Source organism: Tupaia chinensis, unplaced genomic scaffold (genome assembly GCF_000334495.1).
Source record: "Tupaia chinensis unplaced genomic scaffold, TupChi_1.0 Scaffold000161_1, whole genome shotgun sequence".
NCBI classification, from domain to species: Eukaryota; Metazoa; Chordata; class Mammalia; order Scandentia; family Tupaiidae; genus Tupaia; species Tupaia belangeri.
Window position 1 is genome coordinate 1,131,776 of NW_006159632.1, and position 7,536 is coordinate 1,139,311.

The 7,536-nt window shown below is 46.4% G+C and overlaps 1 pseudogene; it reads left to right on the forward strand.

Annotated features, from left to right (window-relative positions):
- The first annotated feature begins 1,983 nt into the window (after positions 1-1,983).
- On the forward strand, positions 1,984-2,516 carry LOC102471940 (MICOS complex subunit MIC26 pseudogene; annotated as a pseudogene).
- The last annotated feature ends 5,020 nt before the right edge of the window (positions 2,517-7,536 follow it).

Below are 7,536 nucleotides of genomic sequence, written 5' to 3' on the forward strand. Positions count from 1 at the left end.
GGGCAGCCTTCCCAACACACAAACCACACACCGAATTCCGCAGCGCCTCTTTCCAACAGCGCTGTGTTCCTTTGACACCAGCTTACAGCCGGCAGAGACCACATCCTAACTGAAGCCTAGATTAAAATAGGGAAACAGGGCCAGCCCTGTGCCCGGCGGTAAAAGGAGCCAGATCTCACACGGCCAACCACAGATCAAGTCCCAGCTCTGGTAGCTTGGAAAACATGCCAGGAACATGTGTTTGTGTGCCCAAACCCCAACGGGATGGAGAAATGAAGAAGGGACTGCAGTGTGGCCACAGCCCACGGAGAGGTGCTTTCTTCCTCGCTGCCGCTCTCGGGAGCACACACACTTGCTGGCAATTGTAAACTCATTCGACTATTAAGACAGTCAAGACGGGGACCAGCAGTTCGTGTAAAGGCCATGTCGCTGGACTCCTATATTGTCAACCGTGGTTCAAGTCCTGGACCCGGTGGCTTAAACTCACACCGGGTGCATGAGTGTGCATGCCCAAGATCCTGAGAGGAGAATGGAGGAGAAGGGATTGCAGTGTAGCCATCCCCCCTGGTGGGGGGTGGTGATTTCTCGCTTTCTGTCTCTCTGTCTCTCTGGCGAGCTCACACACCCTATAGCAAAAACCTCTCAAAAAAAAAAGTCAAGACGCACCTTTGCATAGAAAACACGCCACGACTTTCCGGACAGCCTAATACGCGTGAAATGGGGGGCGCTTCAGCTGCACCTGCACACCTCCGTCAGTTCCAAGCCCTGCCGTCCGATGAGCTCCTCCCACACCCGTAAAGACATGGCTTTTTCAGAGAGACTGGGCCAGCTGTGTTTTCCTCATCGACAGACACACCACACCTCGTTTCCCTGGTACGCAGATGGGTGCTCATCTCCGGCTCCCCCCAGTCCTGTCTCCCACGCCATCTTGGGAAGCTGTGTTGCAGCATACTCCTCGATACCCACGGTGCCCCATGTCCTGAGACGTCCAGCCTGGGGCACGACTCCTCATCTTCTCTGCTCTCCCAGAGGGCAGTTGGTCTTCTCTGGAGAGGTCTGTCCAGACAGACCAGCCATCAGGAATCAGCCATTGGTGTGCAGGTGTCCAGGAGATGGAGGCCTGGCCCATGCAGAGGCCATGGCAGAGATCCATGGAGGCAGAGCTTCCGCTGGTGCCGGGGAGAGACAGGCAAGAGACAGACTGGGAGGAGACAGACCGACGCACAGACCTTCTCAGGGGCAGAGGTGCTACAAGCAAAGTCAACAAGGAGCCCTCAGTTCCAGTCCTAGGAGCACATGCCGGAGATACCCCAACAAGGCACCAGGAGACAGCTTGAAAACGTTTGCAGAAGCACCCCTCCTGGCTCCTCAGAGCAGGAAGCAGTGACCTGTGCGGACAAGGGGAGGCAATCACGCATACATTCACATATAGAAGGCTAGACGTTAGCGAAGGGATGCCCACGGCTGCCTGCAGCGTGGGGTGCAGAAGCAGCATGATTAAACGGCCAGTCCCAAAAGACATCCTGCGGTGCGGAGCCCTGGGTCTTGCTGTCATAGTCTTAGTTCAGAACCGCACGGCTGAACAGGTTTACTTTAGAACTACTGGCAGAGAAGCGAGTGTGGGACCAGCAAGAAATCCAGGTTGGGGGTTCCAGGTGGCCAGGGAACACCCACGGCCCAGTGCCCACACTGTGCCAGGTCCACCAGCACCGGCCGTACTGCTACACGTAACTCAGGTGTGCACCGCGTGCATTGCCGTGTGCGGGTCTAACAGCACCCACAAGCAACGGAGAGCAACACCCTGTGGAGAGAGATGGAGACTAAGCAAGAGCCTCAGTTCTCACTATTTAAGAAATGGGGGGGGGAGGTGTCGGGAGCCGCCACCGCTGCCAGCGGCACATTCAAGGTAATCCAGAGGTCCTTGGGGCCAGCCAGCCTGACCTGCTCACCTTCAGGGTCTACACAGCTCCAAAAAAGGACTCGCCCAACAAAACCGCCATGGAGGTGGATGAGCTTTCACTCTGCTCAGCTCCTGAGGGCAGTCCAAATACGTGGAGGAGCCAAGGACCCAGCCTGAAGGAAGCATCTCACGACTTCGACGTCACTGCGAGCCACGTACAAGCTGGTGTCAGGAAATGAAATCCCAAGCTAAGCCAAGATGCAGAATCTGGTTCAGTGGGGCTTAGACAGCTATGAGTACCTCCAAAGTGCACCTTCTGGGTCTTTCCCAAGACTTGGTGTTCTTGCTTGTGCTGGCCTTGTTGCGTTCCTTTTGGCTGGAGGTTCAAAAGTGCAGAAGCGGGTGTGCCCACCTGGTGTCATGGGATCAGCCGCCTCTGTCTCTCACCCACAGCAAGCCATCGCGCTGGCCCAGGTCAGCGGAGGGCAGTTATGTGCCTGGGGTCTACGAGGATACGTAGCCATGGGAGATTTGTGGAAGGAGAGCTTTCAAAAGCCAGGAAGTGTGCAGAATTCACCCGGAAATAAGTAGAAAACTTCACGTCTGCCCATTTTAATCAGCTATAGGTAAAAATTGGAAAGTTCTACCGTCAGTCAGTGTATCTGCAGAAACAGGGTAAAGAAGTCAGTATGACTGTGGTAAACGGCTTTCTTCAGGAACAACCCTGCTAGGCCTCTGTTATCATGGATGACACCATACTACAAGCGGACTAATCTAACTTTCACCTAAAAATAATACAAGCCTTAGAACTCCTTGATCCCATGTTGCTATTTATGTACATAATTAAAATCTAAGTGAAAAAACAATAGGGGGGAACAGCAGATGGCACAGTGGTTATGTCGCTGGACTGCCATGTATTCAACTGCAAGTCGAGTCCCAGACACAGTAGCTTAAAACTCATTCCGGGCACGAGTACGTGAACGCCCAAAATCCTGACAGGAGAATGAAGGAGAAGGAAATGCGGTGTGGTCATCCTCCCTGGGGGGTGATTTCTCACTTTCTGTCTCTCTGTCTCTCTCTCTTTCTCCAGAGAGAGATGCATGCACCCTATAGCAAAAATCTCTCTGGAAAAAAAATGGGGAAAGAAACCCCCCCCCTGCCTCCAGAGCATCTACAATAACAAAATAAAAAACGCTTGTTCTTTCTTGTCTCTTTGAACACATGGAAATTTTGTACAAATCTAAATATGGCCTCTGCAGCTCCTTGCTTAGCAGCAGCTGCCCTAGAACCTGAGGACCTTTCTGGAATATGAACATGCCAGGGGACAGCATCCCTCCCAGTCTTTGATGGCTGAGCTTGTCTGTCTGTCTGTCTGCCCCTCTCATTAAAGAAATATATAAACTTAAAAAAATAATAATTTTAAAACATTTCATATAAATCATATATATTTTTATTTTATTTATTTATCCACTCTTATAATCCTTGTATTTTAATAGGTAATTTTAGAAATTGTTTAATTTAGTGTAATTACTGATATTTGGGGTTTAAATCTCCTCCCTTACCATTTGGTTTTTAGTTAAAACTACATTGCCATTTCTTTTTGCCTCCTTTACCACTTTCTCTTGAAATTAGTTTAAAATTATACTATCGTATTTTTATGTCATTAAAAATATCTTCTGGGACCAGCCGCAACAGAGCAGTGACGGAACGAGGCTGGGGGGTGGGGGGGAACATGGCATGAAGATCCTATCGGGGTTATCTGTGTCCCACTTTATGGAAGAAATAAATACATTTAATTTCTATTGTCATTTCTTCTTTGATCTATAGTTTAAGAGAATATTGTTTAGTTTCTAAATATTTGGATATGTCTTCAAATACCTTTATGTTATTAACTTCTAGTTTAATTCTATTCTGAACACAGAACATACATTGTGATTTCAATCCTTTCAAATCTACTGAGTTGCTAGTTTTCTATTTGTTTCTTTCTTTCTTTGTCTTTTAATGGCCCAGAATATGGTCAACCTTGAGAAGCACCCAAGTATACCTGAAAAAAACACATACTCTCTGGGTGAGTGTTCTATAAACATTGTTGACTTGATAATGCTGGAGAGGTCTCCAATATCCTTACTGATTTCTAATTTATTTCTACTGTCATTGAGAGTGTTGAAATATGCAACTGTAATTATGGATCTCTATTTCTCTTGTCAGTTCTATCAGTTTCTCCTTCATATATTCTTAGGTTCTGTTATCAGAGGCATGCACTGTTAAATTTATGTCTTCCTAATGAATTGATGCCTTTGTCACTATGTATTGCTATTCCTTGTATTTCATGATAATGTTTTCTCTGGCATCTATTGGGTTGTTGGGAAAGTCATGATGCACTTTTGCATAGAAAAACAAAAATATATCATGATTTTCCAGATGACATAATACTTTGGTCTTATTATAGCAACTGCAGTTTTATTTTGATTAACATTTGAGTGGAATATTTTCTCTATACTGATCTATGTTTTTATATTTAAAGTGGGTTTCCTATACAGAGCAAATATTTGGCTCTTGCTTTTTGATTCAATCCAACAATCTCTGCCTTTTTAGTAGAGTGTTTTTACCATTTACATTTTGTGTAATTATCAATCTGCATGGCCAGCAGATTGATAATTACACTAAATGTAAAAACAATGAGATAACCTCATTGTTGTTTGTTGCTTTTTACTTGTTTTTTAATTCCTTTGTCCTCTTTTCCTGCTTTTTTATATTGAGGATTATTGATTTTATCTAAAATGCTCATTAACTACAACCATTGATTGCCTTTTTTAGTTATTGTTCCAGAGCTTACAATATAAAATATTAACTGTCTACATCCAAATAATAGTATTCCACCTTACGTAAGGCCCAGCATTCTTCTATTTGCAACCTTTGACCTTTGTGCTATAGCTGTTGCGTATTTTACTTCTACATATGTTACAAATCCCATATTACACTATTATTTTTTTCTTTTTTATTCTTTTTTTTTTTTGTTTGAGAGAGAGATTTTTGCTATAGGGCATATGCGCTTGCCAGAAAGACAGAGAGACAGAAAGCAAGAAATCATCCCCCAGGGGGGATGGCCATGCCACAATCCCTTCTCCTCCATTCTCCTCTCGGTATCTTGGGCACACACACACGTGTGCCTGGCGTGAGTTTAAGCCACGGGGTCCGGGACTCGAACAGGTTGTCTACATGGGAGTCCAGCAACATAGCCATTATGCTAACTGACCCCACACCATTATTATTTTTTTAGACAATTATTATTTAAAGAGATCAAAAGTCACAGAAAAGAAGTCTGCTTTTATTACCCAATTTTTCACCTGTTCCAGCACTCATTTCTTTGTGTAGATCCAAACTTTTCTCTGTAATCATTAAACATGTGCTTATTGAACATCATTTAAATTTTCTTATAGTGCTGGCCGGATGGTAATGACTTTTCTCAGCTTTTTGTTTATCTGAAAAAATGCCTTAATTTTACTTTTCTTTTCCCAGGGTACTTTCTCTCAAAGAGTTTGAATCCCAGGCCTGGGGACTTGAAAATCGCATTAGGTGCAGGTGTGTGTGTATGCCCAAAATCCCAGGAGGAGAATGGACGGCAAGGGCCATCCCCCATGGGGATTGATTTCTCACTTTTCCTGTCACTTTCTCTCTGCAGTTAGCACACACACCCTATGGGGAAAAAAAAGAAGAAAGAAAGAAATAGAGTGCTATGTTGACAGGTGCTGTTTTGTTTTGTTTTGTTTTTAGTGCTTTAAAGATACTCTTCCACTGTCTTCTGGCTCGCATAGTTCATGATGAGGAGGTAAATGTCATCCTTGCCTTGAGTCCTCTGTATGTAAAGTTGTGCTTTCTCCATGACCCTCAAGATTCCTCTTGATCTTTGGTTCTCGACAGTTTGATGACTGTACGCTCAAGTGTGCCTTTCCATGTGCTTATCCTCCTTGGCATTTTCTAAACTTCTTGGATCTGTTATTTGCTGTCTTTTATTAATTTGGGAAATGGTTACTCGGTTTTCTTTTGAATATTCCTTTGCTCCTTCCTACCTCTCTCTTCCTTCTGTGAGTTCAAGTGGATATCTGAGGTTTTCCTCACAGATCGCAGATGTGCTGACCGGTTTTGTTTTCATTCACCTTTTCCCCAATGCCTGGTCTTTGGTTTAGATGGCTTCTCCTGACCTCTCTTCAGTTCACCGACCCACCTCCGAGTGTTCCTCTCCCCATTGCTCTTTCATTCATCTCATAATTCTGTTATTATTTATCCTCGCTTGCTCTTCTTAGTCCTCTTTACCACCTTAACATCTAGGCATGTAGCTCCAAACACCACAGCACTGCTTTGTCCATCTTCTAACTTCTCAGTAAACAAATCACACACTATTCTTTAAATGTGGGTTCTTTAACCCAACATGTTTTGCTCCATCTCGTCATCTGTAGATGCAGTTTTTTCATTCTCTTTGACATGCAACATGTCACAGTATGCATACCTGTAAGATACCTGACCTGGTATATATGTCACGGTGTGCATGCCTGTGAGATACCTGACCTGACATACATGTCACAGTGTGCATGTCTATAAGGATGCCCTGACCCAACGCACATGTCATGGTGTGCATGCCTGTGAGATACCTGACCTGACATACATGTCACAGTGTGGTTGTCTATAAGGATGCCCTGACCCGACGCACATGTCATGGTGTGCATGTCTGTAAGGACAACTTGATCCCATGTATACATCATGGTGTGCGTGTCTATAAGGATGACCTGACCTGACATACATGTCACAATGTGCATATCCATAAGGATGACATGACCCAACATAAAACATGTCACAGTGTTCATGTCTTTAAGATAGCCATGTTCATGACTTCCACGACATACATGTCACAGTGTGCATATTCATAAGGACGACATGACCCAACATACAACATGTCCCAGTGTGTGTCTATAAGATGACTTGATCTGACATACATGTCACAGTGTGTGTATTCATAAGGATGACATGACCCAACATACAACATGTCACAGTGTGCATGTCTGTAAGGATGACCTGACCTGACATACGTGTCATGGCATGCGCGTCTGTGAGGGTGACCTACACCACGCCAGGTCCCAGCTCCTGCCCTCCCCTTCTCCCCTCCTGCTGCAGTGTGGCTGCAGCGCCTCACGGTGGGAAACAGCACCTTCCTTCAGGGACCTACGGCGTCGCTACACGCGTTCCTACACTTGTGAATGGACCGGATGCAGGGTGAGGCCTGCAGGTGCTCCCTGGGGAGACCTCCACAGAGGAAGCAGGAGGAGAGGTGGGCAGCGATGTGGTACAGCCTGCGGGACATGAGAGAGGGCGGGCAGGTGGAGGGCGTCAGAGCTGTCTGGGCAAGGCTGACGGGGTGTTGGGAGGGAGGGCAGGCGAGGCCGCCTATGCGGGGACCCTGCGCAGGGCGGGGATGGCTCTGCGCTGGCCCTGCGGTGGCATGCTCTTTCTGGCTGGGAGCAGCCCAGAGAGGGCATGAGTGCAGCGGGACCTCCAGCAGGCTGTTGCCAGCAACGCCCCGAGAGTGGCCGGGGCCCCTCCACGGCCGCCACAGGCTGGTCTCCCACCGTTTCTTAGGCCTG